This window comes from Panthera tigris, chromosome C1 (assembly GCF_018350195.1).
Source record: "Panthera tigris isolate Pti1 chromosome C1, P.tigris_Pti1_mat1.1, whole genome shotgun sequence".
NCBI lineage: Eukaryota > Metazoa > Chordata > Mammalia > Carnivora > Felidae > Panthera > Panthera tigris.
Genome location: NC_056667.1, coordinates 37,722,862 through 37,750,160, shown reverse-complemented (window position 1 = coordinate 37,750,160; position 27,299 = coordinate 37,722,862). Strand labels below are relative to the sequence as shown.

The 27,299-nt window shown below is 50.5% G+C and overlaps 1 protein-coding gene across 1 annotated transcript in view; it reads left to right on the top strand.

Moving 5' to 3' along the window:
* Positions 1 to 27,299, top strand: part of TRABD2B (TraB domain containing 2B) — a 211,861-nt gene that overhangs the window by 25,627 nt on the left and 158,935 nt on the right. The window lies entirely within an intron of this gene.

The window sequence follows — 27,299 nt, the reverse complement described above, 5'->3', positions numbered from 1 at the left end:
GGGGAAGTGGAGTCAGGCGTGGGGAAGGGGTAGCCTCGAGGGTGGGCGTGTGTTCCTTTCTTGGTCATGAGGACACAGTCAGGGCGGGCAGCGTTGCCACTGGCTTCCCCTGGGACCTAGTAACATTGCTTGTGCTTCTGCTAAAATCCACCACTAGTTCTGCAGGGACCCCTAGGTTTGGGAATTCAGGTTTCCTTTTAGACTAAGTTGTCTGATCTTTTCAGGCTTTCTGCCCGCAGCCCTCCTTCATTTATCTGCCTGGGCCGGGCCCCAGGCTGGGTGAGGGGAAGATGTAGACGACTGAGAGGTGGTCCCCCGCTTAGAGGAATGCATGCAAAGTCCAGTCATTCATAAATCCCTCAAGTGTGACTTTCGCAAATTGTGGCCCTCTCCCAGCCTGTTTCCTCCTCTGTAAAATGGTCATCCAGAGGCCTGGGTTCAAATCCCAAGTCTGTGCCTTGCTGGCTGTGTGACCTCGAGCAAGTCACTACTTGAGGAGTCTCTGAAAGCTGGTCTGGTTCCTTTCTTGCAAGGTGTGAAGATCTCGCAGTGGCATGTGTGACAGAGGCTAAGCAAGAGTGTCAGCTATTAGAAAGAGCCCAAAGCTGGCTGAAATGAAGAGAAGCCTGTTCCGCTACAGCCCGGCCCGCATCCTGCTGCTGAGAGCGAACTCCCCCAGTGACCCTTTGTCTGCACCTGCCCCAGGTCAGGGATGGCAACCCCCCACCTGTGGATCCGCTGAGGCAAGAAAAGCAAACAAGCAAACAAAACCTCCAGGCTTCAGTGATAATAGCATAGGCCAGGAATGTAAGCAGAGTTCACTTCCTGTGTTAAGGAGGAGCTAATGGTAGTGGCTGCCTGAAATCTTGGGTTGAGAATGATTCTGAGGCTCCCTTGCACTTATTGGGACACAGGACCGTGATGTAGGAATGACGGGCACAGGAGAAACTGGAGGCGGGAGACGTACCAAGTGCTTTCCAGGGCGGATATCTTTCTTTCAGCTGCAGGGTCAGCCAGCCATCCATTTATCATTCATTCAGAAAATTGTTACTGACGCACCTGCCCTGTTTCGGGGAGTGTCCTGGGTGCTGAAATTGCCACTCCAAAATGAAACCGTGTCAGGGCCCTCGTGCATCTTACATTCTAGTGGGAACAGACATGTGGCAAAGAGTACACATAATAAGTGAATAAAATAGTGGGCTTGAAGGTAACGTGTGCTGTGAAGATAGGAGGACCCTGAAGGACACCTACCCTGACCCCCAGTCTCAGTCTCATCTCATATACTCAGAGCAGCATCTGACCCCTAACATGTGGGTGCTTCTGCCCCTGGGGCTCATACACGCTGAGCCACGAGGGTAATTCTAAGGGGTGTTGTGGTCTTGGAGTATGTGTGTACGTATGTGTGCGTGCAGGCGTGTGCGCCCTTGTGCACATGCACATGAAGGTGTCATTCTGTGTTCCTGAAGCCAAGATGAATGACTTTGGATTAAACATTGTTTGGCATTAGCTGTACTTCCCTAGCTTCCCAGATAACTAAGTTATTGTCCCTTCATGGCCGCTCACGCCCAAGGTCCTGGCCTTCTGGCAGCCGGCTTGGGGGTTTGGGGGGACGGAGGGCTTGAAACCGCAATTATTGTCATAGGAGCAGCCTGCCGTCGGCCTTCTTGGGCTCTCTCGGAGAAGGGTGTACTGAGCAAATTAGAATTTAAAATAAATATTCATGAGGAAGTGTGCATCTGGGTCATGAACATGGAGTTATCACAAGACAGGGATGTTATTTGTTTTGAATCAAATATTAACATGCTAATTTCACCAGTTCTTATCTCTCTGAGAGCAGGTAATGTAAGTGTCCTGACGAGGCGGTACTTTCCTGCCTGGTTCCAGTTACCATGGGAACCAGCCAACCAGGGTGGTGCCCAGCACGTGCCCATCACTGCACCGTGTATATAGTCATTGGGATCACTGGTCCTTGGCAACCACATTGCACCCTGTGAGATAACACACAGTGACACCTCACTCAGTTTAGAGTGGTCTCTCCCACCCAAAATGAGTTATCTGGATAATAAAATCATAACCCTTAGGCAGCATGATGTTAGCTGACATACCCACTTTGGATGGGAAGCTTTCAAAAGTATGTCTGTCAGACACAATGGCAGACTCTTCAGTCGGAGAGGTCCTCTCCGGTGGCCCCAGCCATCACGCGATGAAGTGCATGCAGCAGATGACCCAGGGCTGCTGTCATTCCTTAGATTCTCTGAGTCTTGCTGACCATTTTTCCACTTCCCCCACCAGAGTCAGGCTGCACGTTGCGACTTCTTACTGGATTCAGCATCCTTTCAACTTACTGGCTGCTTTTAATCTTTTGTGAAGTAGGAAGCTGGAGAACCAGATTTATTAAAAGTGAGTCCAAAGCTAAGCTAACTCATTTCAGATGAGAATACTGAAGCGTTCTCCTAGGAGTCAAGTGCACGAGTGTGGTGTGGTATCAATTTTGTTGTTTGAACATGTATTCTGGACATGGGAAATTACTAGACAGGGGACTTCTGGATACACGAACTATCACCACGTGTGTGTGTGTGTGTGTGTGTTTGTGTGTGTGTGTGTGTGTGTGTGTGTGCGCGCGCATGCGCATGCCCGCGCCTGTGTGTGTGTTGGGAGATACTGGTAATTAGTTAATTCAGTTTCTGTAGGGCTCTCTCTTGGAATAAGGGTCCAGTGTGTTCTTCACAGCCCCGATTAGTGGATCAAAACTTCCAGGAGGCTGGGGTGACTGGGTGGCTCAGTTGGTTAAGCGTCCGACTTCAGCTCAGGTCGTGATCTCATAGTTCCTGAGTTCGAGCCCCACGTTGGGCTCTATGCTGACAGCTCAGAGCCTGGAGCTGCTTTAGATTCTGTCTCTCCATCTCTCTCTGCCCCTTCCCAGCTCATGCTCTGTCTCTCTCTCTCTCACTCAAAAAGAAATAAACATAAAAAAATTTCCAGGAGGCTGATTTCAGCTCTGTAAAGGAAGAATTTTCTGATAGAGAAATCTGGTTGTCAAATGGCTCCCTTGGGGGGCCCATGAGTTCCCATCATAGGAGCTGTTCCAACAAAGGCCAGGTAACCTACTCATCCAAGCACATGGTTGAGGGCCTTTAAACATCTCTCAAGTGATTGACCTGGTCTTTAAATTTTTTTAATTTGTTGACTTTGTTAAAGTATAATCAATGTGTACTAAACTGTATATATTTGAAGGGTTGGCCCGATTATTGTTTTAAAATCTGTTCTTGAGACTGGGAAAGGCTATGTTATCCCGATATAAGTCTGCATATCTGCTGCATCCTGCAGTTCAGGTTGATGACTGTGGTGGACTGAATGTTGGTGTCCTCCCCAGATTTGTATATGGAATTCTTAACCCTCAATGTGATGGTATTTGGAGAAGTGGCCTTTGGGAGATAAGAAGGTTTAGATGAGGTCCTGAAGGTAGAACCCTCACAACGGGATTAGTGCCTTCCTAAGAAGAGACAACAGAGCTCCCTCTCTGTCTCTCTCCCTCCCTCCCTGAGATGTGCGGCCACAGCCAGAAGGTGGCCCTCTGCAAGCCAGGAAGAGACACCTCCCCAGAACCCAGTCTTGCCCGCACACTGATCTCGGAGCTCTAGCTTCCAGAACCATGAGAAAGCATACTCTGTCACCTTGGCTACCTCCTCTCTGATGTTTTCTTTTGGCAGCCCTCTTCCCAGGTGAGGCTCAGTTACTGAACTTTCTACCATGTGTCCATCAGGCAGTCTAGGGGGCTCCCCCTTTCATCATTCTCACTGAAAGCTGAATGTAGATGTACTTCTAAGGTGAGACCTTCATCATAAACGGCTAAAACTGGATGGGATTTCTTTTGCTGTCATATGACAGCTGGACAAGTCAAGCGCCCAGCCTTAAGGCCATAAATACTGACAAGCGTGGGCCGCTGCCTTCCAGAAGGCTCTGGGTGGCATGTGTCCTTGTTGGGGAGCAGCCACCTGGGCTCCCGTGGCCAGAGCTGGTGAGAGCTTCCAGATGTCCCAACGTACAACCCTGCCACCTCCCTGCTGTTTGTGGCTGACTCAAACCCTCAGACCCTGTGCTGATGTTCAAAAGGATTTAATAGGCCTCTTTGTAAACGACACCAAACAGTTGTTCAAGTGACATGTATTGCTTCATGTGGCTGTGATGCTGAGTGGCTTGGGTTTTTGTTTGTGTTCATTCCCTCCTTTGTAAACAGTGAGGAGTGTCTGACTGTAAAATTGTCTTCTTGGTGGGTTAGGGAGGGTAGAGGGAAGGGAATTCTTCCTTCCCTGCTCTGCTCTTCATGGCTCAGGGACTGCCCCAAGTCCAAATCCTTTTTGGAGTACCACAGCTCTCTGTGACTTCGAATGCCCAGGCTGAGAGGTTACAGGTGGGAGGGGCTCTCACTGACTCTAGCCAGCCCCAGGTCAAGTCCTGTCAAAAAAGTAGATGGATGGGGCCTCTGGGTGGCTCAGTTGGTTCAGCATCCAACTCTTGATTTTGGCTCAGGTCATGATCTCTGGATCTGTGAGATGGAGCCCCATGTCAGGCTCTGTGCTGACAGCACGGAGGCTGCTTGGGATCCTCTCTCTCCCTCTCTCTCCGCCCCTCTCTCTGCTCATTCTCTTTCTCTCTCTCTCAAAATAAATAAGCATTAAAAAAAAAAAAGAAGAAGAAGAAGAAGAAGAGGAAGAAGGCAGGTAGAACCCGTTTTCCCAGGTACTGAAGTAGGAAGAGGGTATGAAGTCACATTTAGAGATGTGGTAACTTTGTCAGAGGCCCTGCTGAAACAGACTCCCCCGGAGGTCAGTTTCCTTCCTGGGTTGGGGAATGGGTCAGCTGGTCAGCCACCCTCAGATCATGGGAGGGAAGGGGCAGTCAGATGTCAGATGTCATCAAGGCAAGCCAGAGGGCATCTGGCTGGCCCTCTCTGCCCTGACATCTTCTGCAGGAGTTTAGTAGAATCTCTGGCCCCAAAGCAGATTTTATTTTGTGAGGAGGAGGATGCTTAATTGAAAGTCTGGATCTGTAACTTGGTCCTGGACCCTGTGAGATATTCCCATCACTTTGTAATGTGAAGATGCGGCCCCCAAGTTCCCAGGAAAGTCAGACTTATGCCCTTGTGGGAACCGCTTCACCCTCCCATCTGATAGGCTATGTTATCCATAGCATCTGGGGAGGCATCTCCCCTCCCCAGGGCCTAGAAACCACAACGTGGACTTGGGGCTTGAGTTGAACCTATTTGATCTGGTCCTGGAAGAAAAATCAAAGGCTGTTGAGAAGGAATCAGGTGCAGTGTGTAAAGTCCCTGAATATGTTTCCACACAAAAAAGACGTGTTCTTTGGAGACCAGGTCAGCTGGCTCAGCACCCTGAGGTGGGAAAGGCGCTGGAGAGTCGGGTAGAACTCTGGAATGAGAAGTGGTGTTTGCTTGTGGAAGGGGGCGGTACCTTTCCTGGGCAGGGCCTTGGGGTGGGGGGGGGGCTTACCTGCACAGTACCTGGTGAGGGGTGTTGTGGTCCTCCCCGGCACTGCCACCACCCGTCTGCAGCATGAGAGAGGCTGCGTGAAGGGAGCACCCCAGCCTGGGCCCCATGTTCCTCAGCTGTGTAGAGGATACTAGTAGAAATCCCAAGGCTGTTCAGTATTAAGCAAACAACTAAAGCAATATTGTATTTATCAGAAGCAAAACTGCAAAGGTAACTCAAATGGCAAGTTTTTACCCCCTCCCCCACCAAATAATCTATGGCCATCCATGGCTCCAACTGTTCTCTCTTTCCTGATCAGAAGCCTGGGCTGGCATTTTGACAAAATCACTGGGCTCAAGGATGCAGTTTGTTTAGCACGGGAGGTATTTCAAAACATGACACTCAACAGGCATTGGGTGGGAAGGTCTTTGCTCAGTAAAGAGTTGAGAAACCATGCTTCCAGCATTTTGGAATTCTTAACGAAGGTTATGTCCTTCCCTCAAGAACACTATGGGTGATCTTTGCCAACTCTTCCAACCTTAAAATTGCACAGTGTCCAAGACTTCAGGTCTGAAAAGCGCTAAGCCCGCTCACAGGAAGCTCCAAGGTGCCCTCGGCACCCCCTGCACTCGCTCAGGTAGGGATTCTGTGTGTAATGTAACCAGAACACTCCTTTTTCATCTCTGTTAATTTCCAAATTGGCTTGTTAAATCTATACATTCCAGAGACTTGGTCCAACATTCCAGGGAACCTTTCCACGGACAATCAGAGCAGAGGGGTTCTTTTCAGCAGGATTTGTTTAAGCAGAGGGAATGTGAAAGAAAAAAAAAGATCTCCAGAACAGACGATCTTCATCTTGCAAAGGGAACCTCAGATGGTAGCCTCACAGTTACCACGGCCCGCGTCCCTCTCGCTTCACGAGGGATCTAGGTTGGTCCAGCTTTGGGCCCAGCCCAAGTTCACTTCCTCGCATGTGAGTGGAGCTCCCACTGCAGATAATACGCTGTTAACCCGCAGCCCAGCCAGAGAGTTAGTACAGTTAACTCTCGGCTCTTTTTTTCTGCGTTGTTGCTGTTGGGACACAAACGTGAACGTGTGTCTGAAACGTCAGAGCACGGCTGCCAGGGGAGGTGTCCGTCTTGCTGCCAGATGGGTACATAATGCACCACACATGTGAGCAGGGCACTGGGGACTTTTAGCTGGAATTAACAACCGCACAAGAACTGGAAGCAAATAAATAAATAACCCACGTGTTCAAAGGCCGTTTATCAGCTCAGTTTATCTCCACTGCTAAATGCCAACTTTTTTTCTCAACGTACCTTTTCCATTCCTCTGACCTTCAGAATTCTTCCCACATTCGGGACTAATTGACGTTGTTCTGGCGCTTCGGGCTCTTGCTTAAAGGAATGGCCTGCTATTTTTTTCTGAAGGGCTTTTGGAGGGGGGGAGTGTGGGGAGAGGAGATCGTTTTCCTATTCTCCAAGAGAAGGCAGCTCCGAGCAGTGGGGGGGTCAGGAGAGACGAGTTCTGGTGCCCAGCATTCTGCTCTGTTTATCGCTTGTCACCTGGAGGGGGAGGGATGGGCAGTAAAAGATATACAAGCCTTGTGCCGGTGTTGCCTTGCCGTCTGTCGCTGTCTTCAGCAAGCACGTTTTGAACACCTAGTGAACGCGTGTTGCCAGGCACCTGTCTGGAAGGTGGTCCCTGCTCAGGAACGAGCAGTGGCAGGCCTACAATCAGTATTTGAATGAATGAATAGATACCGGAATTACAGGAGGAATTCAGTTCCAACTCAGAGGTAAATCAGCAGCCAGCCTTACCTTGTTACCACCTGCATGGTGTGTCTGCGTGTGTTGGAAATAGACACCCACCCCGCGGAGTGCCTGCAGCCTTCCTCTTGGGATCCCTTGAGCGGGAGTCAGACTGCATCAGTGTGTGCGGTGGCCCTGCCCGCTGGGGTGGGATATGGGGGCAAACAGAGGGGTGATGAGCAAACACCGGAGCTGGAGCGCTTACGTTCATGTGCTAAGGTCACCACGTGGTACCAGGGCTCTGTCTCTTCATCTGCCACCTGGAGGCATATTAGTACCCACTTCAGAGGGTTGCTGTGTAGCCTAAATGAGTCAATATGTATAAAGTGTTCAGAACAGTGCCTGGAACAGAGCGAGCACTAAATAACTATTAGCTCTTTTTCATGTTATTATTATGGGGAGAGGGACAGGTATCGGGATCTGAGTGTCGAGAGAAGCCGTAGGACGGCACGATTTCTGGAGGGGTGAGAGGGTGGAAGGAGGGAGAGGTGCAGTTGGAGAGAGATCGTTTGGTGCACTGTGGTCAGTTTGAGTTGAGTTTCTGAGGCTGTAGCTCTCTGTAGCCCTCAAGTTCTTCCCTGGTGGGTGGGTGTCTACAGTGGTAGAGACAGAAGGTCATAGGTGAAATTTGGGGGGCCAGCAGCCTCCTCCTGGTTCTGGTTCTGAGCAGCAAATACCTGCCTCCCAACACACACACACACACACACACACACACACACACTCACACACTGAATTGCAGGTAATATAACAAACAGCATCCAGGAAACTGGCAAGATGAGGCAGAGCAGTCTGGAGCCCACTAGGTATGCCAGGATCCAGTGATTTGTCTAGTGGCCACCAGGCATACGGAGGTAGAAGTCTGATACAGGTTGCCCAGCGTTTCTGGCAGGCGTGACTGAAAGAAATCAGGTGTGTGGCACCCGGACCACATGCCCTGCCGCTGGCATTGCTGATCCGTGCACTCCAGGCCTGGTGTGAGGATCACAGGAGCAGAGCCCTCAGTGACCCGCATTCGAATGGGAGGCAGGTGGAGAGGAGGCCTGGAGACCCCCGAGGCTAACCAGCTAAGATGGGAGGGGCTCCATGAAGGCCGTCAGGACTTGGATGACCAGAGCCGAGGCATTCCCGGCAGGGGTAGGCAGTCCAGCCAAGGTTGAAGTGGGCTTGTGTGCGATGAGATCCAGAAATAGGAATAAAATTGTGTGCCTGGAGCACAGTGATGGCCTGTGCATGTAGGGGAGAAGCCGGATCAGACTGAGGAGTCACAGCTGGGGCAAGGCAGCTTTAGAAGCCACGCTAGTGATGAAGAGCCACTGGCTGTGGTTGGAGCAGACTTAACAATGAATCACGTGGCAGCCCAGGGTCTCTACTATCCTGTATCTCTGTGCTGGAGACAACTGGATCGGGAAGGAGACGCAGGGCTCTGGAAGGCTGGTGGGAGGAGCAAGAGCTTGGGGCAGGAGATGATGAGAGGTGGTTGGACTTTCTTAGCTTAGTCATTGTAACCAACAGCCTGCAAAGCGCAGAGGCCTTGGTGGAGGCAGGAGGAACAGTGAGCAGAGGAGGGAGAGGAGAAAGATCATGAAAGGAGAAGCCATTGGGCCTAGTGGCTGATGAGATGCAGAAGACACGTGTGTGTGGAGGGGCATGCAGTTTGGGAGGCGAGGCCCCCGTGGGTAGAAATAAATTCCACTCCCCCCCCGAGGACTCGAGGAGAACGTGAAGGGCCCCAGTGGACAGGCTGTCAGCGGTGGGGCTCCAGGGCCAGAGATGAAGATTCAGGAGGCCTCGGGGGCAGGGCTGAGGCTGTGGGCGGGGAAGAGAGATGCGCAGAGAGAAAGAGGAGACAGTGACAGAAGTTGGGACAGTAGCCATCCTCGGGGCCAAGGAGAGAGAGAGGAGGTGGAGCAGCCTCGGAGGCCTGGTCACCGTGGCCCTGCAGCTGTTGCCGCGTTGTCCAGGCTGGCCCTCTGCTGAAATCCATGGCCCCCAACACACATGCACCCCTGCACGCCTCACAGCTCGACCCCAGGCCCTCCGTCGAGTGCCAGCTCAAGTATCATCTTCTCTGGAACACCGCCCAGCTCCCTGCCCCAAGTGCCATTTTAGTGACTGTCCCTCTGCATTCCCTCAGCCCCTCCTCACCCGCTCCAGCACTCAGATGATGGGGCACTTCCCTGTGCTATCCAAGGGCCTCCCCACCAGACTGCGAGCTTTGCAGGTCTGTTCCCTGGGTGTGCAGTGCTACAGAGCCCTTGGTGCAGGCAGGCACGCTGGAGGTGGTCAGCTGGTTGCAGGGAGGGCCTAAGCAGGGAGCTGGGGCACATACAGGCCTGGAAAAGCCCTTGTGGGGGTGCTCAGCCTTGGCCTTCGAGGCTGCAACCTGCATGGAAGGTAGGGGGACACACCCCTTGTCTCTAGCTGCCCTACACTGGCTGTCCATCTGGCCCCTCGCCCGCCTTTTACTTGGTGCCTTCTTTTTTCTACGGTCTTTTGAAGCTGTAACCTGAACTTCTCCTGTAGCTGGACACATAGTAGGCCCTCAGAAAATGCTTCTTTGAATGAGTTGTGGCCTTATGTAAAGTGAGAAGCGAGAGGGCAAACTGAGGAAGAGTGGAGCTCAGGGCGTCTTGTTCTCTGAAGTCATTTGAACACGTACAAGGGAGCCATTGACTGGAAAGCAAGCAGAGTGAGAGGCAGGAGCCCTGGGTGGGGGTTCAGCCCCTACTCAGCCACCAACCCCGGGTGAGTCCCATTTTCTAAGCATCTTCTGAAGTCAAGCATGAAGCTTGCCGCTTTCACCAAACAGCATTGTGTTTCATTAATCCACAGAGCAACCTCATTCCTCTACTGATTCGTTATCTCCATCTTGTTTAAGAGCATCGTGTGAAGTTGCAAGAGGTGAAGTGTGGCTCAAGGTCACAGAGCTGGCAGGTTTTACGGGTTGCCAGATTGTGTGTTCCTTATTTGCCACCAAGATCAATTCTCTCCCAAGTGCAGAGCTACGTCAACACCTGACACCTGGCCGGCTCACAGCCCTGTGAGCCACTGGAAGCAGAAAAGGTTTGCTTGTGTCTGAGAAGAGGCAAGAGTGAGCCTTCAGGAAGGTACAGAGTGGGAGGGAGTCCCGTGTCCTGTTGAGCCCTATGATTCTCAGAGCAAGGGACCATGTGACTTGAATACACAGTGTTTAGGGCCAAACTCTGTCTTGGATGCCTGGAAACATTTGACATGATGTCATGAAAAGCTATGAAAGTGTCTCTCCAAAGCTCCAAGGAAGGAATTAGGCTTTTGCACGTACGTATGTGTTCAATTTTCAGCTGTCCTGATTTCTCTCAAAAAGCCGCTGGTTATTCCTCGGAGCTGGTCCAGGCCCCTGTGTGCTTCATCTGCACTGGGATAAGCCTGCATGCCTGGCTTCTCTTGTCCCATTTTTCTGGGCTGGTGGCGCCGGCCTCAATGGCATTTTTCAATCACGCACTAAGGCACTAAGTAAGGCATTAAGAAAATTGAAACGCAGCAAACATTCCCCAACCCTGAGTGATAGCTGGGGGCTGCTGAGGTGCCTGAAGATTGAGCTGGGGACCTGGGGCAGGGGTGCAGACCAGGCAGAGAGTCTCTCTGCTGTCACAGCGGAATGAGGCCATCAAGGAGATGCTGGCCTTCCCCCGTGGGAACTAATAGCAGGAAAGGGCCAGAAGAGAAAGACGGGACCTGCCCTTGGGGAGGTCACAGTGTCCCCAGACAGGAGACAAGTCATGTGGGAGAGCAGTTATATAAGCACAGAGGTAATTGGTCTTACTCATTAGGAGCTCAGCAAATACTAAGAGTGGATAAAGGCACAGGTCCAGAAGCCCTGGGAATGGCTCTGCTCTCTGCACTGTGCATCCTGCCCTTGAGGGGCTCACCAAGTAGTGGGAGAGACAGGTATGCACATGTGAGTCCAGGAGTGGGTGACAGGTGTGATTGAGGGCCCTTAGTTTTGGGGAAGGAGTCTAGAGGAGGAGGAGTTTGACTTACGGAGAAGAGGAGAAAGAGTGTCTTAGATACAAGGAATAATAGCCAGTGGATAGAACCAGCCTGGTGAAACAGCTTGGTATGCTCCTGGTGTGGGGCGAGTTTAGGCATGGCTGCCCTTTGCACCCTACCTAAGGGTCACCAGATGTCCTTGCCTGAGGTCTCAGTGGAGCCCAGCTGCCAGGACGGGCAGTAGAGGCTATAAGGAGGGCTAGATTAGTGGAGGCTTCCTGGAGGAGGAAGTATGTCTATCTGAAGCTACCGTGAAGGAGATGGTTTGGGCAAGTAGGAAGGAAAGCAGGACAGTAACCCCATGAGAGCACAGAACCAGGGGCCCGATGGGACTATGACATGGACGGGGGGCAGGCTGAGAGGTGCTTTGCGGTGGCACATGGCACCATGTCTGGCACCTTCGATGAGGCTGTAGCTCACCTGTTAAAGGGGCCAAAAAATGCCAGGGATGCCTCCTTGGGTCAAGAGAAAGCTCCTGCAGTAGGAGTGGCTGCTCTGTGGTCAGGTCCCGAAGATACTGAGTGTCTGAGTCAAGGTGTCAGAATAGTTGTCTTTTATCACTCTGTGCCTCAACTTGACTAGCTGGAAAACAGGGACATGGGAGGGGGGGACCTCTGGCTTTCTGTGATTACCTTGCCAGGCACATCACTCCCGGGACTCAGCTGCACCTGTCACCTCACTGAGCATTTGGGAGGACAGATGGTGACAGTGAAGTCACTCAGAGCAAAAGCTCCAGACAAACGTGAGGGCTCAGGAGACGCTGGGACCTTTTCTAACTTGGTGCCCACCAGGAACTGCCAGCCTGCTCTCCACAGCCAGGCCCCAGCCCTTCCGCTGATGTGCTTCCCCACCCTTTCCACTGTTTGTCCCCTTGGGTTTGAGGACAGCACACGCTGGCCAGCTCCACCCCACATCTGGAGGGACTTCCTCAGGCCACATGGCCAGAGCCTGCCCCCCCCCCCCCCCCCCCGCCACCCGCCCAGGGCCGACTCACCCACGCGCCTGGCAGCAGCACTGCAGGCAGGCCCACCTGGCACAGGAGCCTGTTCGCCCTGGGAGGACGGCGTCCAGCCTGCTCCAGGCCCAGGGTCCTGGCTCCAGCACTCTGAGCTCACCGAGGTTTATTTATTTATCATTTGTTTGGGGCGAAATGGGAGAGAATCGAATCCAATGGGCTGTTTTAGCAGCAGTTGGTGAAAAGAAAGGCATGTCTGTTTCTCCCGAAAGAATCCCCTGCATTGTGGCCGTGGCCCCTTGGTTGGGTTTCAGCAGACAATGCCCTCCTTTCTGCCTGTGCCCGACAGCTCGCCCCCGCCCGCCCGCCCGCCTGTCTGCCCTTGGTCCAGTGGGCCTGCCACTGCCCGCTTGACTTGGCTGCTGGGCAGGAGACGCCTGAGGAGGCCCTGGCTGATCAGTCTGATCCAGCCCGGCCTACCAGCCCTGCAGGCCTTCTGGGGTGCTGCACCCCTGTGACCCCCTAGGCTACTCTGGAGCCCTAGTCCACAAACATGTGTTGAGAGCACACCCTGTGCCAGGCACTGTGCCCGCAGAGGTGAAGCCCTCCCCTTCCTGGCAGGAGGCTGACGTTCAGGTCTCAGATGAGCCCCGGGCCCGCCTCCCACCACTGCCCGCTGAGTTTCCATTGCCATCTTGCGGAGGGAGAAATGGAGATGCGAAGGAGGTGGGTGATTTGCTAGGTTCGCATAGTGAGGTGTCTGTGGCTGAGATGTGCGGCTGCGCCTTTTCGCCACTTTAGGTGGAGGCGAGGACCAGTGGGTCAGCAGAAGCTGAGGGTGAGCAGGACAGCCTCCACTGGCGACCTCAGTATTCCCTGTCTGCTTGTCCGCAGCCTCCCTTCCCACCCACGTCATAACCTGGCTGAAGCCACTCACCTCACGAAGAGTAGAATCGACGTCTTGCCTGGCGTCTTTGTGCTCCCTGTTGGCCTCCCCAGCTTCACAGATACTTCCCCTCTTTGGCCTCATTCCAGCTTTGCTGTTTCTTCAGCTCACCAAAGTCATTTCTGTCTCAGGGCCTTTGCACCTGCAGCTCATCCACCTGAGACTTTCTTCTCTGATGCTGGCGTGGCTGGTCCTTGACAGATATTGGACGGGCGCGGGGGGGTGGGGTGGGGCAGGGGTCATGCAGTTTAAGTGGTCTCCCCCCACCCACACTCCTTAACTCCTTACCTTTCTCTCCCCTTCTTTATATCATTTGTCACTTTCTGAAATCACAGTACTTATATACTTACCTGTATTTCTTTCTCCCCCACTAGGATGTAAGCTCCTTGCCCAGTCCATTCGAGGAGCTTTGCAAATATATATATTTTTAGAATGAATGAATGAAATCTGAAGTGTTATGTATTAATTTTCAGGGACTTTTTCTCAAAATACTTTAGTGTTTCCTCTGGCAAGTTTCTGGGACCCCGAGGACAGAGATCTGAAGAACCATGACCTAGAAAGTTCTAGTCATAGTGCAGACTGACAGGGAGAGGCCAGCAGAGTTGTGCAGAGAAGTTAGGTGACCGGGCTTCAGGGGCAGACAGACTGTGGGGCCTTGAACAATTTACTTAGCTTCTTTGCTTCCATTTTCTCATCTGTAAAATGGGAGTAATCACGGTACCACCCTCAGTGATTGTTTTAAGGAGTAAATGACTTAATAAATAAGAAGTACCTAGAATGATGCTTGGCCCATGGTAAGCATCGTATTAGTATTATCTATAATTACTGTTATTAGCATTATCATTTATTAGCAATTTTACTATTAATAGGAGGAACAGTACTGTTATATTCCAAGTCAGCTCTGACATTTACAGCCCATGTACCCTTATGTTAGTCATGAGGATGTAGTGAAAAAATACACCTCATGTGCTCAGTGAGGTCATGGGAGCTGAAGACATGGGCCAAAGGAGAGAGACTCCAGGGGTGGGAGAGAGGAGCAAGGAGGCTAGGCTGGGGGTGGAGTGGGGCCAGGAAGAGGAAGTGACTTAGGGCCCAGGGAAATGGGGAGTGTACATAACCGAGAGAAAGGGAAACATCTCAGAATTTTGAGGGAGGAATGCAGAGATTAAGGAGGGGAGGGAGGAAGAGCATCTTATTCTGCCCCTTGGGAAGGTCTGGGAAACTTATGGAGGGGTAAGGAGCCTGTATTTCCCTTCCCAACAGACCAAAGGCCAAGAAAAGGATTGGGGGTAAGGTCTTTGAGCTGGGCTTCCTCTCTGTCACCGTCCTGAACATCCAGATGCATGTGGTTTTTACATGCAAGGAGCAGAGAGAGGCAGGGAGGTCTACACACTTGGGTCTGAATCTGAAGGCCATTCTTCACACCCTGTCTCCTTGCTCTTTGGTCAGAGGCATCCGGAAGTGAAGCATTAATGGCCTGAGAGAGGTGTGTTCGCCACCAGTTATTCCAGGTACTGTGGGTCGGCTGGGGTGACAGATGTGGAAGTTTCATTTTGGACTCCACCCTTTCTACCTTTTATGGCACCATTTTGCTTCGGGGTCTTTAGCCCCTATCTGCTCCCCCTAAAGAACATCGCTGGCACACCGTCATCCAGAGAATGCCCTTAGGATTACAGCACCTTTGCCCCAAGATGCCAAGAGTCCTTGTCCCCACTCTCCCAGAGCCCATGCCCACTATTTTGTAGTCTTGGACCTCAAGATTGCAGAGTCTGGGCCATCAGATTTCAGGACTTTCCACTTCAAGATTCCAGAGCCCATGGTCCTCAAACTGAGAAGTTTGGTTGCCACAATTTTCAGAGCCTTCCAAGGTACCTTTCTGACCTCTACCCCATGCTGTCTGGTCTGCTCTGTCCCTTGCCTTTCTGCCTGAGGAATCCTGGACTAGGAATCGGGCCTGGCCCTGGGGCTTCTGATGGGTTGAGGTTCATCTCCAATAAGCTGTCCGCCTGGCTGAGCCTCGGCGTCCTCACCTGTAAAATACGGGGGACAAATGACCTCAGGGGGCGCTTGTGAAGATCTGGGAAGACGAAGTGTTGGGGAGGAAAGTGCTTTGCAGATGTGAGCTATTCCTGTTTTAGTGCCTGTCAGCCCTGCTCAGCATCAACATCGTGACACTGGAAAATCCAGCTACGTGCCCTGCTTGTCTTGGCTTTCATTTGCTCCATGGGCCGTGTCCACCCTTTGCTGTTTACCCAGATTTTTAACTCAATCCACTCCCCAGCTCCTCCAGCCCTCTCTTCTGGTTTCACTGTTTCTCGGCTTTCCTGTGCATGTTCCAGGAGTGCCCAAGTCACGATTCATACCTCCTCTGCTTTCACCTCCTCTGTTCGTGCCTCTGTTGCAGCATGCCACAAAGCTGCTTTGTATACAGGTTATATATGTATGTGTTAATTATGTTATTATGTTAATTACCTCCTGCCTCCGTCGCTTGTGGGTCTTTGGTGTCTAATAGCATTAACTGACCTTGGGCCGGGTCCCTGGTCTTTCCGAATCTCAATTTCCTGACTGCTAACCTGGGGGAAAGTAACACATACTTCATAAAGTTGCAGTGACTAGTGATGGACAGAATACTAGCCTTCAAGCATTTAAAGAAGCTGGTGGGGACTTAGTAGGCACACATAAATATTAGAAGAGATGGCAAAATAAAGTGGGAAGAACATAAGCTTTGAAGCTAGGTTCAAGCCACAGCTATGCCCCATGAGAGCTGTGTGACATTAGGCAGGCTGCTTAACTTTTCTGAGCCTCCACTTTCTCATCCTTAAAATCCTTAAAACTGGCATAACAGGACTGCAGCAAGGTTTGGTGCTAGTGTTAGAAAAATGCATGGAAAAGAGCAGGCACTTAATAAATGGTACTTGTTATTGTCTCTCTTTACCTCCTTATCGAAGAAACCTAGTCTCACTTATCTTTGTGCACCCTGTTGTAGATAGCACAACCTAGTCTCTGAAATTCATTGGATTGACAAAACTAATAACCCAGATGGAAGAGACCACAAAGAGGAAAGAAAGTGACAATATAAAGCTTCAAGAGAACAGAGGAGGGAACTCTTCCCAGCTCGTGACTTTGTGAGACCAGCATCACCCTGGTACCAAAACCAGACAAAGACATTTTAAGAAAAGAAAACCATGGATCAGTATTCCTCATGTCCTCAATGTGGGTGGATCAAAACGTCTCATCTAAATATTAGCCAGCCACATCCAGCAGTATAGAGAAGGTTAATATATTAGAACTAAATGGGGGGTTTTCCTGGGATAACTGATTTAGTGTTCAAAAGTCAACTAATGTTAATTTACCGTACCAATAGACTAAAGAAGAAAACCCATATGATTACCTCAGTAGATGGCAGAAAGAGCCTTTGACAAAACTCAACACTGTTCATGATAAAAACTCTCAGTAAACCAGGATGAGAAGGAACTTTCTTGGTCTGATAAAGAACATCTACAAATGACCTACAACCAACATTAAACATAAGAGTGAAAGTTGAGTATTTTCCCTAAGATCAGGAACAAGGCAAATCATATATCTGATAAAGGATTCATATCCAGAATATATAAAGAACTCACAAAACTCAATGATAAGAAAACAAGTACAATAAAAAAAAATGAGCAAGCTATTCTAACACTTCTCAAAAGAAGATATAAGAATGGCAAATAATTACATGAAAAAATGCTTAATGTCTTTAGTCATTAGGAAAATGCAAATTAAAGCTGCAATGAGATGCTTCTACATACTTATTAAAATGGCTACAAATAAAACTGACAATACCAAGTGTTGACGAGTTTAGGGAGCAACTACACCGCTCATATGTTGCTGCCGGAAATGCAAGGTGGTTCAGCCACTCTTTGAAAACAGTTATGCAGTTTCTTATAAAGTTAAACATACGCTTGCCACACCCAGAAATCCCACTTTCGGTATTTACCCAAGTGAAATCAAAACTTACGTTCACACAGAAACTGTACACAAACGTTTGTAAGTGGCCTTACCTGTACCAACCCCAAAGTGGAAACAACCCAAATGTCCCTAAACTGGGGAATCAATAAGCAGACTGTAGCACATCCGTACGATGGGATACTGCTCAGTGATGAAAAGGAAAAAGCCACTAAGACAGGCAGTACTGCAGATGAATCTCCAATGCATTACGCAAAGCGAAAGAAGTCAGATGCAGAAGGCTGCACTCCGTATGATTCATGTGTGTGACATCCTGGGGAGAGGAACAACTAGAAAGATGGAAAACAGTAACAGCTGTTGGGGGGTGGGGATGAGTTTACTACAAAGGGACACAGGGGAATTCTCTGGGGGTGTTGGAACTGTTTTATATCTCAATTTGGGTGGTTATATGACTATTTGTGTTGATCAAAACTCAAAGAACTATACAGTAAAAAGGGTGCATTTTACTGTGTAAAGTATGTCTTAATAATGAAGAAAAAAAAAGAGCTCCAAGAGCAGGTTAGCAAAAGCTTTAAGGTCTTTGGAGTAGGTAAGGGGTTTACTCTGGAGGTTTCTTCCTCTCTCTGGAACATGGCAACAGCCCCCTCCTCCTCATTGCCTTCCCTGCTTCCCGCCTTCCACCCCCACCTCCTTCCTGCCTTCAACCCCCAGAGAGCTAAACCAGAAATGCAACAGAGCCCTTCCTTCCAAAGGCTCCCCATTGCCTGTGCTGTGAGGTCTGAATCTGCCCCGTGGCTCAGTAGGCCCCCTGCCATCTGTTCCCTGCCCACCTGGCTTCCCGGTCCTGCTGAAGCTCCAGGAACACTGTCCTGCTTTGTATTTTCTGCCCAAGTCAGACTCGGTCCCACATCGGTGTCTTTGGGGGCTGTTCCCTATTCTGAGACTTCCAGCCTTCTTTCTTCTATCTACTCAGACTCCAGGTCTCCGTTAGGTGCTCCCTCCTGGAGAGTCCTCCCACTACAGAGCTGCATACTTCCTCCTCGCTGTTCCCAAGTCAGTGTCTTGTCACATCTGTGACGGGTGGCCATGGCCGTGCGCGACTCACATCTCTCTTCCGGGGAAAGCCTGCTGCCAGGGAGTGCAGAGAACTGATGGCCTCCAGGCCTCCAGTTGCAGTGCCTTGGGGATCTGCCCCTTTGAGCCGAGTCTGTGCTCCTCCCGGGCAGCCCCAGCCAACAGAGCCCAGCATCTGTGCCGGGACCTCGCCATGCCTGCTCAACCCACTCTGCAACCTTTGTTGGGTCAGCAGGGACGTCCTCCGAGTGGCTTTGGTCCATTGCTCTTTTCTCAGTCCTCCTTGGCTCCTCTACCCTTTTCCCTCACCATGAACGACCTGCACGGAAGCCTTTCCCTGGCTGCTCTGCCCCCTCTCCCTTGACCTTTGGCGGGCATTACCCCAGTAAGTCACTCACACATCTACCTCTGTCTTGGCTTCTGTTTCCTGAAGGACCTCTCATTGGTTATTCCTTCTGTTGCTCTTTACTTCTTCCTCCACTGACTCTTAATTCCTGCATCCATTCAACAAATATTTCTCAAGGCCCACCCACCACTCACCGTGCCCACCGTCCACAGCTCATTGCCAAGGTGGCTCTCTTCCCAACGCACCCAGCTGGATCCAACTTATCTGCCTCCGCCTCCCCCAGTACAAACACACACAGGAATTCCATGCCCTGTGGCCCATCTGTTCCTGGGCTCTTATATTCCCGGGTCTCAAAATGTCATCTCTTACTGCCTCAGTGGCTTCCTCCTTCGGGGCCTTCTGTGAGCTCTAGGTGAAGGCACCAGGCCCCTGTGACTGCATATGTTCGGGTGCAGAAATTACTAGTTGGGTGTCTGAGGGACTCCCATACAACTGTTGTCGGGATTGATTATAAGAGGTAATGTGTGTAAGGCAACAAGCATGTGGCCTGGCAGGCAGCAGGTGCATGGTAAATGCTTATGGTGGATTTCTGGTAAATTCCATTTGATGTCGTATCTCACAAATGGGGGCTGATGATTCCTTCTGTTGTATTCTGTGTCTTGTTTTATTTTACCCTTGCTACATCTCGTATAGTTGGGAAAGAGAGAGTCGGTGGCGCCCTCTGTGTTGTGTGATTTCTTTTGTGAGACGCAGGACACAAACGGCCATGCCTCGTCCAGGGCTGCAGTCTATAGTCAGGAGACCTGAGTGCTGGCTGTTCCAGGAGCTTGATACATGACCCTGTCCTTCTCCGGGCCTCAGGGTCACCCTCTGTAATAGAGAATCAGACTGATTCTCACAGCGCTTATGCAACTAAGGTTCTGCGATGAAGTCCAGAAGCGATAGACATGAACTTGGATTTGCTTTTTTGCTGTGAGATTATTTGTGCTTTTTCTACTTCCACCTCCTTTCTCCGTGCAGGCTGAGAGTTCACCATATTGACTTGTAATGTGGAGAGTAGATGCTGAGTAAACACTTTATAACTCGGTATCACTTCCCTTTTATGGTTTACCTGCGGGGGAACATAGGTTTTCTGTCCCCCGCATTTGAGATTTCTTGTCAAACGTGGGGGCTGTGAACCGGTGTTTGCTTGAATGTTAGCTGTGTGCCAGCATCATCTTGTGTGCCGGCTCTCACTGAATCTTCAGAACCCCATTCTAGGGAAACCAGTGTTATCCTCGTGTTTTTGACCGGGACACCAAGACTCAGGGAGGGGAAGGAACTTTCCTAAAGGCTCGGAAGGACCCAGTGATTGAAGTTTGAACCCACTGCTCCCTGGTTCCAAAGCTTTTGTGCTCTTCTTTTGAGGTCGAGTGCTTTTGCCTTCAGATTTTCAAAAAAAGAAAACAAAAGCCCAACAGGTAACTCTATTTAGAAATGACAATTCAGGGAGTGCTTGAGGCCCAGAAAGTAAGGAGCCTGTACCCTCAAGGAGCCAGCCTCGTTCAGATCCCAGCTGTGCCCTTATACTAGCCTTCTGGTCTTGGGCAAGTTCCTCAACCTCCTCTGTTTCCATCTCTTCATCTGTGAAACGGGTGCAATAATAGCAACTACCTCTTAGGCTGTCGTAAGTATTAACTAAGTTAGTATGCAGAGAGCTTATAGTAGTGCCTGCTTGGTAACTTGTAAGTGTGCCAGAAGTGTTGGGAATTATTATCAGTAATGTTGTTATTATCGTTATCACAGCCATCATTATTTTGATCCAATCCTGGGACCTGGTGGGTTTCTGCTAGCTCTTCCGTTCTAGAGGGGACTAGGTGGGTGGCAAGGGATGTCCTTCTGGGGGCTGTCATCATAGCTGTCAGGCTGCAGTCCAGCCCATTTGACTCATGGTGAGGGACGGCACAGTGCCTGAGCCCTGCTTGGCCAGGGAGACCAGAGATTCCTGGAATAATGCTTGATGATTGCTGGAGCAGGACCCTGAAAATGTATAAACACCCCAGCTGTGGAGACACTGCCTCCTCTGCTCTGGCCCCATCACCCCGCCCTACCCCTTCCAACCCTGGCCTTGCTCTGATCTTAAGTGCTTAAGTGCTCAAGTCCTTTGGGCTGATGAGCCCAGGAAATGCCCTGCTTTTTCTCCAGGAGTGCAAGAGGGTGGAGAGAATGGGACCACACAAATGGCATACCTGGAACTCTTGGCTTCCCCAGTGAGTCAGGGAGCCTGAGGGCGAAGGGGCTAGACGAGGTCCTTTCAGACCAGTTCTCCACTATCGGGTGTGAGGGAATCTGGTTGCCTTACCCTTTTCCCGAACGGTGTTCATGCAAACATTCCCCAAGCTCCTGTGCTGCATCAGACAAAACGAAGTTACCGAGTATTAATTGGACAGTGGCATTCTATTGACTAACATCTGTCAAACACTTAGAATGTTCTAAGAGCTTCACAGCTGCGCATCCATATAATCCTCACACTAAAACCCAGTGGTAAGTTCTGTGATTATCCCAAGTTTGCCCATGAAGAAACTAAAGCACAGAGGGGTGAAGTAACTTGCCCAGGGTCACACAGATGGTGTGTGTGGAAGAGAAGGGACTCAAATACAAGTAGCTGGGTTTCAGAGCTACCACGCCATCAGTCTCTCGGGAGATGAAGGCAGGTCTGCACAGTTCAGCGGTACTTCTCAGGCTTTCTCTCCACCTTGAGGTAGGCAAGGCTTATTAGCTGGGTTTGTAAATAGGAGGAGCGGAGCTTTGAAATGATGTGGCGGGTTCACACGGCTAGTCAGTAGCCAGATTAAATTGGAACTCAGGTTCCCTGGCTCTTAGTTTAGTTTTTCCTGCGTCTGGCTGTGTGTGTGTGTGTGTGTGTGTGTGTGCACCCACCTGTGAGTGTGAGTGTCTGCGGGCGTGTCCATGTGTGTTTCTGTGTGCTCACAGGCACATGTGTGTCTGAGTGTGCACACAGGTGTGTGTGTGTTAGGAGGGAGTCCGGTGGGTTAGAGAGGGTAATGCGACACAATGGAAGCTGATGGAGCCTGAGGGATTCTGACCTGAGAGCCTAGGCAAGCGTCCTGGCTCTAGCGCCAAGGTCCTGGGACCTTGAGCAGGTCCCTTCTGCTCCTCCCAGTCTCTGGCTTAGGATGTGGGATTGGCCGGGAGGGTCTCTGGCACTCTGTGCCGCTGAGGGGCTGCAGGGAGCCGGGAGTGGGTAGGGCTGGGGAGGTGCCCCAAGAACAAGATGTTTGGGACTGAATCAGACAGCTAGCAGTGGGTGAGTGTGGGCAGGGAGTGTCATTCATATGCCCCGACTGCTCTTCTGGGCTGGCGTCCAGGAATAGCTGTGGTAAGATCTACATTTTTAAAGTGGGTCTTAATGTTTTTCACTGCTGGAAAATATGCCATTATGGGCATTTTTCCCCTCCAAATTCCTGGACTGCCATGCCCCCCAAGCTCCCCTCCCACACTGCTCACTTTCTTTTCTCTCTGACTGAAGCCTGTCTATTTTTATTCCCACTCACCGCCTCTGTCCCTTGATCACACACAGAAGGACCGGCTCAGGTCTTGTTGCTGTCTGTGTTGGGAACCTGTGACTGCAAAGATGTGACTCGGTTCATGGCTGGGCAGCAAGGTCCTGCCCGGGAAGTCAGGCTGGCCGACGGGAGCAGGGCATAGAAGTGGGGTATAGGAGGCTTCCGGGGCCGGCACTGCTGTTCGTCGAGGGATGTGTGGTGACCGTCACCCTGGGAGAGGCAGCGCCAGCTCGGTGCTTTCCAACGTGCGCAAGCCTGGGCAGGCTCCTTTATCCTTCTGTGCCTTCGGTTTCCTCGTGAATGAAAATTGAGATAATATGTGAGATTCTAATGGTGCCTGTCCGTAGTAATCCCCAGCGCATTCCAACACCCTTTCATTGCTTTTGAGGTGCTCGCAGTCTGACAGTGGGGACAGGTAACTGGCCCGTAACGGTGAGACAAGGAGGGGGGGACCTTGCTGCACTGGATTTCCTACAGGGTGCTGTGGGCTGGCAAGCATCTTTTGTTCCTCCTGGAAGCCAGAGGAGAATTTCCAAGCTTGTTCCTTGAAGAGTTGGAGTTGACAGGACAGAGAAGAGGCCTCAGGGTGTTGTAAACAGAGGTGCAGAGAGTGTGAGCAGAGTCACCCCTGGAGAGCGCATGGTGCCTGGGGCCACGGGGAAGCTACTGGGGTAAAGGGGCATCCGGGACAGTGTGGGACCTCAGGCTGGAAAATGAAGTTGGGACCAGATCGTGATAGGCCTTCAATGACAGAGCTTGTCCTGGGGGCACTGAGGCCCTGCAAGTTTTTTTTTGTTTGTTTGTTTTTAAACTTTGTTTGGATCTCAGAAGGACCACTCTGGGTGCAGTGTGGAAGGTGGAATAGAGAGGAAAAGCTGGAAGTAGGAAGGTCAGGGAGGAAGCTGTGGAAAAGTCCAGAAGAGGAGTCCTGAAGTCCTAGGCTATTGTGAGCCCTGATATGTAAGATGCTCTGAATACAAGTTTCAGTGAAAGATGTGGGAAGGAGGAGACAGACTTACTGTGTGACCTTGAGTAAGCCAGGTATCCTCTGAGGGCTTCAATTTTTCCATCTCTAACAGTGACATTGAAATAGTCTCATAATTAGCAGCAGAGCTAGACTCCTGGCCCACTTCTCACGAGTTGGGTGATTTGGGGTGAGTTACTCAGCCTCTCAATGCCACTGTGATTTTTATCCATAAAAGGGGTTGACAGGTGTACCTGTCTAAAGGGCTTGTAAAGAGGATTAAAAAAGAAAGCCAGACAGAGCACAGCGCCTGGCCCATAGCAAGCCCACACGACTGCGCTCTCATTGCCATTGTTTATTGTTTATTTATTTATTATTATTACTGTCATTTATTTAAAAATTTGTTTTCAATGTTTATTTATTTTTGAGAGAGAGAGAATGGGGGTGGGGCAGAGAGAGAGAGGGAGACACAGAATCCGAAGCAGGCTCCAGGCTCTGAGCTGTCAGCACAGAGCCCGACACAGGGCTCGAACTCACAGACTGAGAAATCATGACCTGAGCCGAAGTCAGACGCTTAACCCAGGGGCCCCTTATTATTATTACTGTCATTTAAAATCTTTTCTTACCATTCCATGATAACAAAATGTGTAGAACTCCCTGGGTGAAATCACCCTATCCACCCTTACAGCCTTATCCCCCATGCCCTAAGCTGCTCACAGAGTGCCTTCTCTTCCTTGTCACATTGAATTTTATTGGATTTTGACTCCCCAAAACTTTTAAAACTCTCTGCCTGATTAATTAACAGTAATGAGAGAATCTCCGCGGGGGCGGGGGGGGGCATTAGGAATTTGATGTCAAGAGCCTTGCTCCTTATGCTCTTCCGCGATGCTACTACCCCAGGCGCTGAAGCTGGAAAGCTCTCTCCTGCCTCCCGATAGATCTTTTCCTAAGCTCTTTCTTCCTCCTGACACGCTGTGTCTGTCTGCCTGTCTCTCTCTTTCTTTCTCACGTGTGCGGGCACATACGTACAAATGCACACACTCTTACTTTTCTATCTGTGGGAGTCAGAGCCTGTCAGAGTCAACCACTTATCCCCAGTCTTCCAAGAAGCCTTCTCTCCCGTTGTGTGCACGGCCCCCACCCCACACTTCTCAAGTGTCATTTGCTTCATGCTTCAGTTGAATTGAATCCAGCCTGACCATTATTTTACGGATAGGGACACTGGATCCCACTGAAAGGGAGGTAGGAGACCCTCTGCTCCCTTCCACAGCCCCTGTCCCAGACAGCAGGATTCACCTGGGATTCCCCCAGGCTGTTAGTAAGGGAAAGTCACAGAAAACATGATTTCTCAAGGCAGGAGAGAAAGCTATCTTTTCCTAGTGGTTCCAGAAAGAAGACAGACTGAAACATGTGTCTTCATGTACTCCCCTCCCCCCAACTTGCCACTTATGTTTGGCCTAGGATTCAAGACACAGGAGACCATAGTTTTCAGATAAACAGATGGGCAGGGGAAAAGGTTTGTGGACTATTCCAGAGAAGGATGGAGCTTGGGCTAAAATAGCCCAGATGTCTTATGAGTCTTTAATTTTGAGCTTTTTCCCTTCTTTCTCACTTGCCCCTCTGCTCTGTCCTCCACCTGCCCTGCCCTGTCTATACCTGTAGCCTGAACCCCAGTCACAGGTATAGCACCCTAAAGGAAGAAAGAGCCTGTGAGTGGTCTGTGTGTCCCTTTCTGTTTGGCTTCTGGTCTTTTCCAGTCCTGAGTTCCCTTTCGCCTCACCTAATTTCCCTCAAGCTCTGCTCTGTGGGCCTGTGCCCGGGGTTTAGTGGCTATGATATGTAATTTAGGCCCCGTTTGCGGCTGGCAAAAAATATAATGAGTGGTAGAGCCGGAGAATGGTAATCTTGTTGGAGACCGCTGTGGGATTGGGGTGGGAGCTGGGGGTTTCCCGTTTCCTCTTGGAAAGGGAAGTCATGACAGATGTGTGCCCCCCCCACTCAACAACCCTTCACCGCATCTGGGGTGTTCGTTTTCTCTCCCCGGTGTCTAGGTTTGGGATGTTGCCCTCTGTCGCCGACTGCAGATGGTGAGAGCCTCGCTCAAGGACAGTGGGCTCCAGCAAGGCGGGAGGCAGTAATAAGGTCGGCCTTGAGAGAAGATGCCTTTGGGTAGACACTGGCCTGGTCTCCATGAACCCTGCTCCCTCATCGGGGATCTCTGGGCTTCCACTTGTCACAGGAAGCTTGTTTTTTAAAAATCCTGTCCTTGTTAGAAAAATAAAAGTGTTGGAGCCTGCCTCAAACTCCCTCTAAATCCCTTCCCTCTTTTGGGCCTCAGTTTCCTCATCTGTAATGATGATGATGATAATCCATACGTACTGGCCAATATGTTGTAAATGGTTTCCACGTACCTATTCCTTACAGCATTCCAATGTGGTAGGCACTATTCTCATCCCCGTTCTACAGATGAGAAAACCGAGGCATTGAGTAATTAACTTGGCAAGATCACACAGCTCGTAAATGGGAGAAGCAGAATATCTTTGACAACAAGGGAGTGCAGTGGAGTTTTAAGCTCCCTTCTAAGTCTAAAATATAATGGCAATCTAGTCTTGAAATTTTCTTATCTTTTTCTCATGCCTCCTGCTTTGTGTACCGTCCCGCAGTAGCTGGAGACGTCCTTTCATGCAAGTTCTACCTATTCTTTAAGACCCAGCCCTTCCATGAGCTCCTGACTTCTCCAGTCCTAGTAAAGCTCCTCATTGGCATCTGGGTGCCCACGTGTTTGTCTGTCCTTCCCTCACACCTTCCAGGTCCTCCATTCTTTTTTCTTATTGCTTTTGCATCCAGCACACTCCGAGCTCGTCACTGGGAGGACGGCAGGATCTTGGCCATCTCCCTGCCTCCCTCTGCCCTAGTGTAGGGCTGGTCTTAGGGGAGACTGTTGTTTGACCCACACTCTTTGTGAGTCTGTAAGCGATGAAGTATCCGACTCATGGTGTCAGCCCCAGGGAAGCCAGTCTTCTCTCTCTGATCCTCCAGAGCACTGCGCCCTCTGCACTCACCTGAGTTGTTGCTAGGAAGGGCTCTTCCCTGACCTCATCTGAGGGACAGGGAGAGAGCTCATAATTCTTGAGCCCCTCCTGGGTGCCAGGCACCATCCTAGGTGCTCTCCCATTTCTTCTCCTGTTTACTCCTCCTAACAGCCCCGCAAAGCAGCAGTCATTAGGGCCATTTTTGCATTTGAGGCTCAGAGAAGGGAAGTAATGTGTCCGAGATTACATAGCTAAAGAGCGGCAGAAGTGGAATTTAAGCATGGATCTCTGCCTCTGAAGTCAATGTTCTTTTCTTCTGTGGCTTTATTTCCCAAATCTGAAATTACAAGGCACGATGGGACCTTTGGGATGCCTCTTCGAGGCATGAGTAATCATTTAGGAGATATGGTTTAGATACCTAAATATTGGGATTTCTAGGCCATTCTGGTGACGTAAGTGGCTAGTGGGAGATGATATTTGAAATTAGGACTAACCCAGAACACTGAGGTCTTTTGGTCCCTGTAGAGATGTAGCATTTTTGTCTGCAGTCATATCTTGCTTGCTCATTAAGCATTTGTCTACTGCCTTTTTAGTCGACTTAAACATCCTGCCAGTGACAGGTGACTCCCCTAATTGTATTACCTACTTTGCACAGCAGGACTTTCTTCACATGAAGTTCACTCAGCGGCCACTTCCTGAGCACCCGCCTAGTGTGGGGTCGGACCTGCCACTGCCCACCGCCCTCCGCCCGGAAGCTCTATTCCGGCCAAGTGCAGTATAGTGATGAGGTGTGAAAGCACAGGCTGTGGGGCTGATGTTTGGTGTTGGAATCTTCTGAATTCAAGTCTAACTCCATTGTTTGACAGCTGACTGACCTTAGGCAAGTCACTTAACCTCTAGGAGCTTTTGTTCCTTCTTAAAACGTGGATAAAGACAGTTTCTTTCCACAGGGATGGGGTGAGTAGACAAGATAAGAGGCATACTGTACCCAGTACAGACTCTGACAAAGACAGAGCGTCAAGCAATAGCAGGTGTAATTGCTCGTATTGTGTCCTATAGTAGAGAAGGCTTATAGGGAGCAGTCACTAACCACCTGCTGGGGAGTCCAAGGAGGCCTCTTGGAGGAGGTGACGGTAGAG